The sequence below is a fragment of the Microcebus murinus genome, chromosome 25, assembly GCF_040939455.1.
Source record: "Microcebus murinus isolate Inina chromosome 25, M.murinus_Inina_mat1.0, whole genome shotgun sequence".
Classification (NCBI taxonomy): Eukaryota; Metazoa; Chordata; class Mammalia; order Primates; family Cheirogaleidae; genus Microcebus; species Microcebus murinus.
In genome coordinates, this window is record NC_134128.1 from 26686552 (window position 1) to 26701301 (window position 14750).

The 14750-nt window shown below is 63.6% G+C and overlaps 4 non-coding genes across 4 annotated transcripts; all 4 read right to left on the reverse strand.

The window, feature by feature from the left end:
* Positions 1-3027: 3027 nt before the first annotated feature.
* On the reverse strand, positions 3028-3146 carry LOC142864410 (5S ribosomal RNA). Its single transcript, XR_012914968.1, has one exon. It is a non-coding gene; the product is annotated as a 5S ribosomal RNA (ribosomal RNA).
* Positions 3147-6646: 3500 nt separating this feature from the next.
* On the reverse strand, positions 6647-6765 carry LOC142864421 (5S ribosomal RNA). Its single transcript, XR_012914979.1, has one exon. It is a non-coding gene; the product is annotated as a 5S ribosomal RNA (ribosomal RNA).
* Positions 6766-10268: 3503 nt separating this feature from the next.
* Positions 10269-10387, reverse strand: LOC142864432 (5S ribosomal RNA). Its single transcript, XR_012914990.1, has one exon. It is a non-coding gene; the product is annotated as a 5S ribosomal RNA (ribosomal RNA).
* A 3507-nt stretch (positions 10388-13894) lies between these two features.
* Positions 13895-14013, reverse strand: LOC142864443 (5S ribosomal RNA). Its single transcript, XR_012914999.1, has one exon. It is a non-coding gene; the product is annotated as a 5S ribosomal RNA (ribosomal RNA).
* Positions 14014-14750: the final 737 nt, after the last annotated feature.

The window sequence follows — 14750 nt, forward strand, 5'->3', positions numbered from 1 at the left end:
CTGTGGGTGGGCTGCCGCCTATTCCCCCGGGCCCGGGCTGGGGCACAGCGCATGGGGGAGGGGAGCGAGTGTATGGGGCGTCTCTCTCTCTCTCTCTAGGGATGTGTCCCATGGGTGGGGTGGCGTGGTTTGTGGGGCGCTGAAGAAATCAGTCCCCTCCATCTCCTACCTCTGGAAAACGCCCAAGCCCTTGGAGAACTGCCGGCAACGCGACCGTGGGGGCCGGGACCCTCCTCTGTGTCCTCCTGTGGCCCGGTCCAAGGGGCCTGGGCCTGGCCGGGGCTGCATTGGACCCCGACCACCCTGGCGTGTGGACTCGCTAAAAATCGGCGATTAGATATTGGATTCCAGCTTCATTGAGGTCATTTCACTAATGAGTGCACCGGAAAGAGTTTCCTAATCCATCTGTGAGGGTGGCAACTGAAAGAGAATTTTAAAGCTGACAGAATAGGCGAGGAAAGGCATAGGAGATTTCCACACCCAGTAAGGAAGCCTTTCCCGAAATGGAAGAAAGAAAGGAGCAAACAGAAACACCGGTAGCCCGCCAGGATCAGAGTCTGCCCCCGAGAGAAAGTACCCTGACCAGGTTCACCCGTGGGTGGGTGGCGAGCTAGCGGCATTCAGAAGAGCGAGGCCCGCAGTCTGTGCAGAAGACACCTGCACTCGGGTGTGTGTGGCGGCACGATTCACAAGCAGCTCCAGATGTTAAGCCAAGGAGAAGCCAGGGAGTTCCCAACGCCCCAGGTGTCCTCAGCCCACGACTGGCTGCTGGGGGAATGCGAAGCCCGGCTCCTTGTCTCAGAGCGGGACAACCAGGAGGTGTGACGTACACCCCGGGGTTCCCAGGAGGATCAGGCTGAAGCTGGGACTTGGCCTGAAAGTGTCCCCTCGCATGGCCACCCCCTTCCCCTTCCTGCTCCTCTACTCCTGGTGCCCCTCCATCCAGGGGCCAGACCTTAAAGAGTCACCCGCAAGAGAATCCTGGTCCCAAAGGAGCCTTCTGGGGGACCCGTGCTGAGAGAGGTTGTGGGCATGGCCCGCTGGGGCTCTGCCCGACCCAGGGCTGAGAGATGCAACCTCCCAGCTCTGGGTCCCTGCAGGGGAAGCGTTGGCAAGCACAGGGCCAGTCCTCCAAAGGCCCAGGTGCAGGGAGCCCAGGCCAAGCAGCCTGTGGAAGAAGCCACCCCGGGAACACGACTGCAGGCCACGGCCCTTCCCACCTCCTCCTCCTCCTCCTCCTGCTCCTCCACCCCCCCGACCTCCCACCCCCCCCCGACATGGCGCAGGGCTCAGAGACACCTCAGACACTTGCTACCCAAAGTGCAAAGGGCATCAGTTGCTCCTCCAAACCCCCCCCCTGCCCAGCAGACCGCGTTGTCCAGCCAGCCCCCGGGCCTCCCTGGGGTGCCCAGCACAAAAGTGCAGACAACCACCGGACCCTCAATCTCAGTTTTCGGATGTTTTTGCCACTCTAAGGACCCGCAGGCCAGCTGGGCCTTCTGGCAGGACAGAGAGCCCCGGAATCCGACGTGGAGAGCTGGGTGTACGTCCCCACGAGGAGGCGGTCCCCACCTCCGCGGCTCTCCCCTTGCGGGGGGGAAAAGCAGCCACGGGGCCTCAGAGAAGACACCAGGCTGGGCGCCCGCCCCACAGTGGGGGCACGTCCCCCGCAGGCCACTTAGCGACGGCCGCCGGCCGGCGGACGGTTGGGTGGCGCGAGACGCTGCGGCCGCCCTGCTACCGGGTTCCTGGGAGGGCGTCCTGGAACCAGCGTCCACACCAAGCCCTTGGAAGGCCCAGGCGACGGAGGAGCCCCGTCAGGCAGGGGCCGAGGACGGTGACGGCCCGGGCGGGGAGGAGCGTGTCAGGCAGGGGCAGAGGACGGTGACAGGTGACAGGCCGGGCGGGAAGGAGTCAGTCAGGCAGGGGCCGAGGAGGAGACGGGCTGGGTAAGGGTTAGGGTTAGAGTCAGGGCACAAGTCACAATCGCAAAGACCTGGAAGCGACCCGAGTGCCCATCGACCCACGAGTGCGTAAATGAAATGTGGCGCGTGGACACCACGGAGTGCTATTCGGCTAGGAGGAGCAGCGGTGAGAGGGCACCTCTCGTGGTTCTCCTGGCCAGAGCTGGAACCCGTTCCAGTAAGCCAGGTAGCCCAAGAATGGACACACGAGCACCACGTGCTCGCGCTCACCAGCAAATGGGTACGAACCGATGGACACCTAAGTGGACACAGAGGAATCACCTTCATCGGGTGGGTGTCGGGCGGGTGGGGGGAGGGGATGGGCATACACCTCCATTAGGAATGGGGTGGGTGCGCACCGACTGGGGGATGGGCGCGCTTGAGGCTCTGACCCGAGGGGGGAGGCTGGGAGAGGGCAACGTACCCGACCTTAACATTGGTACCCCCACAATACGCTGGAACAACATCAGAGGTAAATGAATAAGAACACAGGGGGGAGGGGGGCACGGGCAACACATGTCACCTGAATACTTGGACTCCCATCATCTGCTTGAAAAGAGAGAGAAAAGAAAATGCAATCCTAGAGATAAGAGACACTTTTTAAACATAATGAATCCGAAGAGAAAAGTAAAAGGAGGCCTGTGGAGCAGGTCTGGGTGTGACTCCGGATCCCCCAACATCAGGTGCCACCACCAAAGATTCCTACGTGTAGCCCATAGAACCCCAAAAGCAACGGGACGAGTTCTGGTCACATACTCCCTCAAAATGACATCTTGGCCTTCTTCTGGAACTCCCTCCCCTCTCAGACTCTCAAGGTTTCCTCCAGCGTGTCGGTTCCCACAGAGCAGACCTTTGGTCTGAGACCTGACAGTCCAGAAGCCACGCATGCTGCCGCGTGACGGCGGTGTCGCGGCTTGGGACAAGAGGAGGCCCCACGGTGCGGGCTGGGGCGCCAGGCACCGCGGCGGGCGCTGAGGGTGGGGGTGACCCCCGCCCCGGGCCGCCGCCTCGCTCCCAGAGAGGGGACAGAACAAGAGGCAAAACAAAAAAAAAAAAAAGAAGAAGCCTACGGCACCCGGTATTCCCAGGCGGTCTCCCATCCAAGTACTAACCAGGCCCGACCCTGCTTAGCTTCCGAGACCAGACGAGATCGGGCGCGTTCAGGGTGGTGTGGCCCTAGACGGCGGAGGGCGCCCCTGCCCCGCTCAAGAAGCCGAGCCTCTCTGCGCTTCCCCGCCGCCTCCTCCCGCCCCAGGCCCCGCGCCAGCGCTGACCCGCACCGGGCCGGGCCTGTTGAGTTCACCGGCCGGGTCCGGGGGGCACCGAGGGACGGGGTTGACAGGCGGGGCGGGGCGGGCAGGGAGCGGCGGGCCGGGGTGGGGGGCTGTCTCTCTATACACACACACACACACACACACACACACACACTCACACTCACACTCACTCACTCACACTCACACAAGATGCGCCTCCACAGCTGGACTCGCCAAGGTGGAGACCTTCCAGCCCCCCTCCTCTCCTCGCCTGGCCCACCCCCAGCTCGTGGCCGCCGCCGACGCCGCCGCCGCCGCCGATTGCGCACGCGCGGGTCGCCCGCCCTTTGACCCCAGGCAGGGGCCGCCCTCCCCGACAACCCCTTTCAGCTGCGCCCCCCACCCTGTGGGTGGGCTGCCGCCTATTCCCCCGGGCCCGGGCTGGGGCACAGCGCATGGGGGAGGGGAGCGAGTGTATGGGGCGTCTCTCTCTCTCTCTCTAGGGATGTGTCCCATGGGTGGGGTGGCGTGGTTTGTGGGGCGCTGAAGAAATCAGTCCCCTCCATCTCCTACCTCTGGAAAACGCCCAAGCCCTTGGAGAACTGCCGGCAACGCGACCGTGGGGGCCGGGACCCTCCTCTGTGTCCTCCTGTGGCCCGGTCCAAGGGGCCTGGGCCTGGCCGGGGCTGCATTGGACCCCGACCACCCTGGCGTGTGGACTCGCTAAAAATCGGCGATTAGATATTGGATTCCAGCTTCATTGAGGTCATTTCACTAATGAGTGCACCGGAAAGAGTTTCCTAATCCATCTGTGAGGGTGGCAACTGAAAGAATTTTAAAGCTGACAGAATAGGCGAGGAAAGGCATAGGAGATTTCCACACCCAGTAAGGAAGCCTTTCCCGAAATGGAAGAAAGAAAGGAGCAAACAGAAACACCGGTAGCCCGCCAGGATCAGAGTCTGCCCCCGAGAGAAAGTACCCTGACCAGGTTCACCCGTGGGTGGGTGGCGAGCTAGCGGCATTCAGAAGAGCGAGGCCCGCAGTCTGTGCAGAAGACACCTGCACTCGGGTGTGTGTGGCGGCACGATTCACAAGCAGCTCCAGATGTTAAGCCAAGGAGAAGCCAGGGAGTTCCCAACGCCCCAGGTGTCCTCAGCCCACGACTGGCTGCTGGGGGAATGCGAAGCCCGGCTCCTTGTCTCAGAGCGGGACAACCAGGAGGTGTGACGTACACCCCGGGGTTCCCAGGAGGATCAGGCTGAAGCTGGGACTTGGCCTGAAAGTGTCCCCTCGCATGGCCACCCCCTTCCCCTTCCTGCTCCTCTACTCCTGGTGCCCCTCCATCCAGGGGCCAGACCTTAAAGAGTCACCCGCAAGAGAATCCTGGTCCCAAAGGAGCCTTCTGGGAGACCCGTGCTGAGAGAGGTTGTGGGCATGGCCCGCTGGGGCTCTGCCCGACCCAGGGCTGAGAGATGCAACCTCCCAGCTCTGGGTCCCTGCAGGGGAAGCGTTGGCAAGCACAGGGCCAGTCCTCCAAAGGCCCAGGTGCAGGGAGCCCAGGCCAAGCAGCCTGTGGAAGAAGCCACCCCGGGAACACGACTGCAGGCCACGGCCCTTCCCACCTCCTCCTCCTCCTCCTCCTGCTCCTCCACCCCCCCGACCTCCCACCCCCCCCCGACATGGCGCAGGGCTCAGAGACACCTCAGACACTTGCTACCCAAAGTGCAAAGGGCATCAGTTGCTCCTCCAAACCCCCCCCCTGCCCAGCAGACCGCGTTGTCCAGCCAGCCCCCGGGCCTCCCTGGGGTGCCCAGCACAAAAGTGCAGACAACCACCGGACCCTCAATCTCAGTTTTCGGATGTTTTTGCCACTCTAAGGACCCGCAGGCCAGCTGGGCCTTCTGGCAGGACAGAGAGCCCCGGAATCCGACGTGGAGAGCTGGGTGTACGTCCCCACGAGGAGGCGGTCCCCACCTCCGCGGCTCTCCCCTTGCGGGGGGGAAAAGCAGCCACGGGGCCTCAGAGAAGACACCAGGCTGGGCGCCCGCCCCACAGTGGGGGCACGTCCCCCGCAGGCCACTTAGCGACGGCCGCCGGCCGGCGGACGGTTGGGTGGCGCGAGACGCTGCGGCCGCCCTGCTACCGGGTTCCTGGGAGGGCGTCCTGGAACCAGCGTCCACACCAAGCCCTTGGAAGGCCCAGGCGACGGAGGAGCCCCGTCAGGCAGGGGCCGAGGACGGTGACGGCCCGGGCGGGGAGGAGCGTGTCAGGCAGGGGCAGAGGACGGTGACAGGTGACAGGCCGGGCGGGAAGGAGTCAGTCAGGCAGGGGCCGAGGAGGAGACGGGCTGGGTAAGGGTTAGGGTTAGAGTCAGGGCACAAGTCACAATCGCAAAGACCTGGAAGCGACCCGAGTGCCCATCGACCCACGAGTGCGTAAATGAAATGTGGCGCGTGGACACCACGGAGTGCTATTCGGCTAGGAGGAGCAGCGGTGAGAGGGCACCTCTCGTGGTTCTCCTGGCCAGAGCTGGAACCCGTTCCAGTAAGCCAGGTAGCCCAAGAATGGACACACGAGCACCACGTGCTCGCGCTCACCAGCAAATGGGTACGAACCGATGGACACCTAAGTGGACACAGAGGAATCACCTTCATCGGGTGGGTGTCGGGCGGGTGGGGGGAGGGGATGGGCATACACCTCCATTAGGAATGGGGTGGGTGCGCACCGACTGGGGGATGGGCGCGCTTGAGGCTCTGACCCGAGGGGGGAGGCTGGGAGAGGGCAACGTACCCGACCTTAACATTGGTACCCCCACAATACGCTGGAACAACATCAGAGGTAAATGAATAAGAACACAGGGGGGAGGGGGGCACGGGCAACACATGTCACCTGAATACTTGGACTCCCATCATCTGCTTGAAAAGAGAGAGAAAAGAAAATGCAATCCTAGAGATAAGAGACACTTTTTAAACATAATGAATCCGAAGAGAAAAGTAAAAGGAGGCCTGTGGAGCAGGTCTGGGTGTGACTCCGGATCCCCCAACATCAGGTGCCACCACCAAAGATTCCTACGTGTAGCCCATAGAACCCCAAAAGCAACGGGACGAGTTCTGGTCACATACTCCCTCAAAATGACATCCTGGCCTTCTTCTGGAACTCCCTCCCCTCTCAGACTCTCAAGGTTTCCTCCAGCGTGTCGGTTCCCACAGAGCAGACCTTTGGTCTGAGACCTGACAGTCCAGAAGCCACGCATGCTGCCGCGTGACGGCGGTGTCGCGGCTTGGGACAAGAGGAGGCCCCACGGTGCGGGCTGGGGCGCCAGGCACCGCGGCGGGCGCTGAGGGTGGGGGTGACCCCCGCCCCGGGCCGCCGCCTCGCTCCCAGAGAGGGGACAGAACAAGAGGCAAAACAAAAAAAAAAAAAAGAAGAAGCCTACGGCACCCGGTATTCCCAGGCGGTCTCCCATCCAAGTACTAACCAGGCCCGACCCTGCTTAGCTTCCGAGACCAGACGAGATCGGGCGCGTTCAGGGTGGTGTGGCCCTAGACGGCGGAGGGCGCCCCTGCCCCGCTCAAGAAGCCGAGCCTCTCTGCGCTTCCCCGCCGCCTCCTCCCGCCCCAGGCCCCGCGCCAGCGCTGACCCGCACCGGGCCGGGCCTGTTGAGTTCACCGGCCGGGTCCGGGGGGCTCCGAGGGACGGGGTTGACAGGCGGGGCGGGGCGGGCAGGGAGCGGCGGGCCGGGGTGGGGGGCTGTCTCTCTATACACACACACACACACACACACACACACACACTCACACTCACACTCACTCACTCACACTCACACAAGATGCGCCTCCACAGCTGGACTCGCCAAGGTGGAGACCTTCCAGCCCCCCTCCTCTCCTCGCCTGGCCCACCCCCAGCTCGTGGCCGCCGCCGACGCCGCCGCCGCCGCCGATTGCGCACGCGCGGGTCGCCCGCCCTTTGACCCCAGGCAGGGGCCGCCCTCCCCGACAACCCCTTTCAGCTGCGCCCCCCACCCTGTGGGTGGGCTGCCGCCTATTCCCCCGGGCCCGGGCTGGGGCACAGCGCATGGGGGAGGGGAGCGAGTGTATGGGGCGTCTCTCTCTCTCTCTCTAGGGATGTGTCCCATGGGTGGGGTGGCGTGGTTTGTGGGGCGCTGAAGAAATCAGTCCCCTCCATCTCCTACCTCTGGAAAACGCCCAAGCCCTTGGAGAACTGCCGGCAACGCGACCGTGGGGGCCGGGACCCTCCTCTGTGTCCTCCTGTGGCCCGGTCCAAGGGGCCTGGGCCTGGCCGGGGCTGCATTGGACCCCGACCACCCTGGCGTGTGGACTCGCTAAAAATCGGCGATTAGATATTGGATTCCAGCTTCATTGAGGTCATTTCACTAATGAGTGCACCGGAAAGAGTTTCCTAATCCATCTGTGAGGGTGGCAACTGAAAGAGAATTTTAAAGCTGACAGAATAGGCGAGGAAAGGCATAGGAGATTTCCACACCCAGTAAGGAAGCCTTTCCCGAAATGGAAGAAAGAAAGGAGCAAACAGAAACACCGGTAGCCCGCCAGGATCAGAGTCTGCCCCCGAGAGAAAGTACCCTGACCAGGTTCACCCGTGGGTGGGTGGCGAGCTAGCGGCATTCAGAAGAGCGAGGCCCGCAGTCTGTGCAGAAGACACCTGCACTCGGGTGTGTGTGGCGGCACGATTCACAAGCAGCTCCAGATGTTAAGCCAAGGAGAAGCCAGGGAGTTCCCAACGCCCCAGGTGTCCTCAGCCCACGACTGGCTGCTGGGGGAATGCGAAGCCCGGCTCCTTGTCTCAGAGCGGGACAACCAGGAGGTGTGACGTACACCCCGGGGTTCCCAGGAGGATCAGGCTGAAGCTGGGACTTGGCCTGAAAGTGTCCCCTCGCATGGCCACCCCCTTCCCCTTCCTGCTCCTCTACTCCTGGTGCCCCTCCATCCAGGGGCCAGACCTTAAAGAGTCACCCGCAAGAGAATCCTGGTCCCAAAGGAGCCTTCTGGGAGACCCGTGCTGAGAGAGGTTGTGGGCATGGCCCGCTGGGGCTCTGCCCGACCCAGGGCTGAGAGATGCAACCTCCCAGCTCTGGGTCCCTGCAGGGGAAGCGTTGGCAAGCACAGGGCCAGTCCTCCAAAGGCCCAGGTGCAGGGAGCCCAGGCCAAGCAGCCTGTGGAAGAAGCCACCCCGGGAACACGACTGCAGGCCACGGCCCTTCCCACCTCCTCCTCCTCCTCCTCCTGCTCCTCCACCCCCCCGACCTCCCACCCCCCCCCCGACATGGCGCAGGGCTCAGAGACACCTCAGACACTTGCTACCCAAAGTGCAAAGGGCATCAGTTGCTCCTCCAAACCCCCCCCCTGCCCAGCAGACCGCGTTGTCCAGCCAGCCCCCGGGCCTCCCTGGGGTGCCCAGCACAAAAGTGCAGACAACCACCGGACCCTCAATCTCAGTTTTCGGATGTTTTTGCCACTCTAAGGACCCGCAGGCCAGCTGGGCCTTCTGGCAGGACAGAGAGCCCCGGAATCCGACGTGGAGAGCTGGGTGTACGTCCCCACGAGGAGGCGGTCCCCACCTCCGCGGCTCTCCCCTTGCGGGGGGGAAAAGCAGCCACGGGGCCTCAGAGAAGACACCAGGCTGGGCGCCCGCCCCACAGTGGGGGCACGTCCCCCGCAGGCCACTTAGCGACGGCCGCCGGCCGGCGGACGGTTGGGTGGCGCGAGACGCTGCGGCCGCCCTGCTACCGGGTTCCTGGGAGGGCGTCCTGGAACCAGCGTCCACACCAAGCCCTTGGAAGGCCCAGGCGACGGAGGAGCCCCGTCAGGCAGGGGCCGAGGACGGTGACGGCCCGGGCGGGGAGGAGCGTGTCAGGCAGGGGCAGAGGACGGTGACAGGTGACAGGCCGGGCGGGAAGGAGTCAGTCAGGCAGGGGCCGAGGAGGAGACGGGCTGGGTAAGGGTTAGGGTTAGAGTCAGGGCACAAGTCACAATCGCAAAGACCTGGAAGCGACCCGAGTGCCCATCGACCCACGAGTGCGTAAATGAAATGTGGCGCGTGGACACCACGGAGTGCTATTCGGCTAGGAGGAGCAGCGGTGAGAGGGCACCTCTCGTGGTTCTCCTGGCCAGAGCTGGAACCCGTTCCAGTAAGCCAGGTAGCCCAAGAATGGACACACGAGCACCACGTGCTCGCGCTCACCAGCAAATGGGTACGAACCGATGGACACCTAAGTGGACACAGAGGAATCACCTTCATCGGGTGGGTGTCGGGCGGGTGGGGGGAGGGGATGGGCATACACCTCCATTAGGAATGGGGTGGGTGCGCACCGACTGGGGGATGGGCGCGCTTGAGGCTCTGACCCGAGGGGGGAGGCTGGGAGAGGGCAACGTACCCGACCTTAACATTGGTACCCCCACAATACGCTGGAACAACATCAGAGGTAAATGAATAAGAACACAGGGGGGAGGGGGGCACGGGCAACACATGTCACCTGAATACTTGGACTCCCATCATCTGCTTGAAAAGAGAGAGAAAAGAAAATGCAATCCTAGAGATAAGAGACACTTTTTAAACATAATGAATCCGAAGAGAAAAGTAAAAGGAGGCCTGTGGAGCAGGTCTGGGTGTGACTCCGGATCCCCCAACATCAGGTGCCACCACCAAAGATTCCTACGTGTAGCCCATAGAACCCCAAAAGCAACGGGACGAGTTCTGGTCACATACTCCCTCAAAATGACATCCTGGCCTTCTTCTGGAACTCCCTCCCCTCTCAGACTCTCAAGGTTTCCTCCAGCGTGTCGGTTCCCACAGAGCAGACCTTTGGTCTGAGACCTGACAGTCCAGAAGCCACGCATGCTGCCGCGTGACGGCGGTGTCGCGGCTTGGGACAAGAGGAGGCCCCACGGTGCGGGCTGGGGCGCCAGGCACCGCGGCGGGCGCTGAGGGTGGGGGTGACCCCCGCCCCGGGCCGCCGCCTCGCTCCCAGAGAGGGGACAGAACAAGAGGCAAAACAAAAAAAAAAAAAAGAAGAAGCCTACGGCACCCGGTATTCCCAGGCGGTCTCCCATCCAAGTACTAACCAGGCCCGACCCTGCTTAGCTTCCGAGACCAGACGAGATCGGGCGCGTTCAGGGTGGTGTGGCCCTAGACGGCGGAGGGCGCCCCTGCCCCGCTCAAGAAGCCGAGCCTCTCTGCGCTTCCCCGCCGCCTCCTCCCGCCCCAGGCCCCGCGCCAGCGCTGACCCGCACCGGGCCGGGCCTGTTGAGTTCACCGGCCGGGTCGGGTCCGGGGGGCTCCGAGGGACGGGGTTGACAGGCGGGGCGGGGCGGGCAGGGAGCGGCGGGCCGGGGTGGGGGGCTGTCTCTCTATACACACACACACACACACACACACACACACACTCACACTCACACTCACTCACTCACACTCACACAAGATGCGCCTCCACAGCTGGACTCGCCAAGGTGGAGACCTTCCAGCCCCCCTCCTCTCCTCGCCTGGCCCACCCCCAGCTCGTGGCCGCCGCCGACGCCGCCGCCGCCGCCGATTGCGCACGCGCGGGTCGCCCGCCCTTTGACCCCAGGCAGGGGCCGCCCTCCCCGACAACCCCTTTCAGCTGCGCCCCCCACCCTGTGGGTGGGCTGCCGCCTATTCCCCCGGGCCCGGGCTGGGGCACAGCGCATGGGGGAGGGGAGCGAGTGTATGGGGCGTCTCTCTCTCTCTCTCTAGGGATGTGTCCCATGGGTGGGGTGGCGTGGTTTGTGGGGCGCTGAAGAAATCAGTCCCCTCCATCTCCTACCTCTGGAAAACGCCCAAGCCCTTGGAGAACTGCCGGCAACGCGACCGTGGGGGCCGGGACCCTCCTCTGTGTCCTCCTGTGGCCCGGTCCAAGGGGCCTGGGCCTGGCCGGGGCTGCATTGGACCCCGACCACCCTGGCGTGTGGACTCGCTAAAAATCGGCGATTAGATATTGGATTCCAGCTTCATTGAGGTCATTTCACTAATGAGTGCACCGGAAAGAGTTTCCTAATCCATCTGTGAGGGTGGCAACTCAAAGAGAATTTTAAAGCTGACAGAATAGGCGAGGAAAGGCATAGGAGATTTCCACACCCAGTAAGGAAGCCTTTCCCGAAATGGAAGAAAGAAAGGAGCAAACAGAAACACCGGTAGCCCGCCAGGATCAGAGTCTGCCCCCGAGAGAAAGTACCCTGACCAGGTTCACCCGTGGGTGGGTGGCGAGCTAGCGGCATTCAGAAGAGCGAGGCCCGCAGTCTGTGCAGAAGACACCTGCACTCGGGTGTGTGTGGCGGCACGATTCACAAGCAGCTCCAGATGTTAAGCCAAGGAGAAGCCAGGGAGTTCCCAACGCCCCAGGTGTCCTCAGCCCACGACTGGCTGCTGGGGGAATGCGAAGCCCGGCTCCTTGTCTCAGAGCGGGACAACCAGGAGGTGTGACGTACACCCCGGGGTTCCCAGGAGGATCAGGCTGAAGCTGGGACTTGGCCTGAAAGTGTCCCCTCGCATGGCCACCCCCTTCCCCTTCCTGCTCCTCTACTCCTGGTGCCCCTCCATCCAGGGGCCAGACCTTAAAGAGTCACCCGCAAGAGAATCCTGGTCCCAAAGGAGCCTTCTGGGGGACCCGTGCTGAGAGAGGTTGTGGGCATGGCCCGCTGGGGCTCTGCCCGACCCAGGGCTGAGAGATGCAACCTCCCAGCTCTGGGTCCCTGCAGGGGAAGCGTTGGCAAGCACAGGGCCAGTCCTCCAAAGGCCCAGGTGCAGGGAGCCCAGGCCAAGCAGCCTGTGGAAGAAGCCACCCCGGGAACACGACTGCAGGCCACGGCCCTTCCCACCTCCTCCTCCTCCTCCTCCTGCTCCTCCACCCCCCCGACCTCCCACCCCCCCCCGACATGGCGCAGGGCTCAGAGACACCTCAGACACTTGCTACCCAAAGTGCAAAGGGCATCAGTTGCTCCTCCAAACCCCCCCCCTGCCCAGCAGACCGCGTTGTCCAGCCAGCCCCCGGGCCTCCCTGGGGTGCCCAGCACAAAAGTGCAGACAACCACCGGACCCTCAATCTCAGTTTTCGGATGTTTTTGCCACTCTAAGGACCCGCAGGCCAGCTGGGCCTTCTGGCAGGACAGAGAGCCCCGGAATCCGACGTGGAGAGCTGGGTGTACGTCCCCACGAGGAGGCGGTCCCCACCTCCGCGGCTCTCCCCTTGCGGGGGGGAAAAGCAGCCACGGGGCCTCAGAGAAGACACCAGGCTGGGCGCCCGCCCCACAGTGGGGGCACGTCCCCCGCAGGCCACTTAGCGACGGCCGCCGGCCGGCGGACGGTTGGGTGGCGCGAGACGCTGCGGCCGCCCTGCTACCGGGTTCCTGGGAGGGCGTCCTGGAACCAGCGTCCACACCAAGCCCTTGGAAGGCCCAGGCGACGGAGGAGCCCCGTCAGGCAGGGGCCGAGGACGGTGACGGCCCGGGCGGGGAGGAGCGTGTCAGGCAGGGGCAGAGGACGGTGACAGGTGACAGGCCGGGCGGGAAGGAGTCAGTCAGGCAGGGGCCGAGGAGGAGACGGGCTGGGTAAGGGTTAGGGTTAGAGTCAGGGCACAAGTCACAATCGCAAAGACCTGGAAGCGACCCGAGTGCCCATCGACCCACGAGTGCGTAAATGAAATGTGGCGCGTGGACACCACGGAGTGCTATTCGGCTAGGAGGAGCAGCGGTGAGAGGGCACCTCTCGTGGTTCTCCTGGCCAGAGCTGGAACCCGTTCCAGTAAGCCAGGTAGCCCAAGAATGGACACACGAGCACCACGTGCTCGCGCTCACCAGCAAATGGGTACGAACCGATGGACACCTAAGTGGACACAGAGGAATCACCTTCATCGGGTGGGTGTCGGGCGGGTGGGGGGAGGGGATGGGCATACACCTCCATTAGGAATGGGGTGGGTGCGCACCGACTGGGGGATGGGCGCGCTTGAGGCTCTGACCCGAGGGGGGAGGCTGGGAGAGGGCAACGTACCCGACCTTAACATTGGTACCCCCACAATACGCTGGAACAACATCAGAGGTAAATGAATAAGAACACAGGGGGGAGGGGGGCACGGGCAACACATGTCACCTGAATACTTGGACTCCCATCATCTGCTTGAAAAGAGAGAGAAAAGAAAATGCAATCCTAGAGATAAGAGACACTTTTTAAACATAATGAATCCGAAGAGAAAAGTAAAAGGAGGCCTGTGGAGCAGGTCTGGGTGTGACTCCGGATCCCCCAACATCAGGTGCCACCACCAAAGATTCCTACGTGTAGCCCATAGAACCCCAAAAGCAACGGGACGAGTTCTGGTCACATACTCCCTCAAAATGACATCCTGGCCTTCTTCTGGAACTCCCTCCCCTCTCAGACTCTCAAGGTTTCCTCCAGCGTGTCGGTTCCCACAGAGCAGACCTTTGGTCTGAGACCTGACAGTCCAGAAGCCACGCATGCTGCCGCGTGACGGCGGTGTCGCGGCTTGGGACAAGAGGAGGCCCCACGGTGCGGGCTGGGGCGCCAGGCACCGCGGCGGGCGCTGAGGGTGGGGGTGACCCCCGCCCCGGGCCGCCGCCTCGCTCCCAGAGAGGGGACAGAACAAGAGGCAAAACAAAAAAAAAAAAAAGAAGAAGCCTACGGCACCCGGTATTCCCAGGCGGTCTCCCATCCAAGTACTAACCAGGCCCGACCCTGCTTAGCTTCCGAGACCAGACGAGATCGGGCGCGTTCAGGGTGGTGTGGCCCTAGACGGCGGAGGGCGCCCCTGCCCCGCTCAAGAAGCCGAGCCTCTCTGCGCTTCCCCGCCGCCTCCTCCCGCCCCAGGCCCCGCGCCAGCGCTGACCCGCACCGGGCCGGGCCTGTTGAGTTCACCGGCCGGGTCGGGTCCGGGGGGCTCCGAGGGACGGGGTTGACAGGCGGGGCGGGGCGGGCAGGGAGCGGCGGGCCGGGGTGGGGGGCTGTCTCTCTATACACACACACACACACACACACACACACACACTCACACTCACACTCACTCACTCACACTCACACAAGATGCGCCTCCACAGCTGGACTCGCCAAGGTGGAGACCTTCCAGCCCCCCTCCTCTCCTCGCCTGGCCCACCCCCAGCTCGTGGCCGCCGCCGACGCCGCCGCCGCCGCCGATTGCGCACGCGCGGGTCGCCCGCCCTTTGACCCCAGGCAGGGGCCGCCCTCCCCGACAACCCCTTTCAGCTGCGCCCCCCACCCTGTGGGTGGGCTGCCGCCTATTCCCCCGGGCCCGGGCTGGGGCACAGCGCATGGGGGAGGGGAGCGAGTGTATGGGGCGTCTCTCTCTCTCTCTCTAGGGATGTGTCCCATGGGTGGGGTGGCGTGGTTTGTGGGGCGCTGAAGAAATCAGTCCCCTCCATCTCCTACCTCTGGAAAACGCCCAAGCCCTTGGAGAACTGCCGGCAACGCGACCGTGGGGGCCGGGACCCTCCTCTGTGTCCTCCTGTGGCCCGGT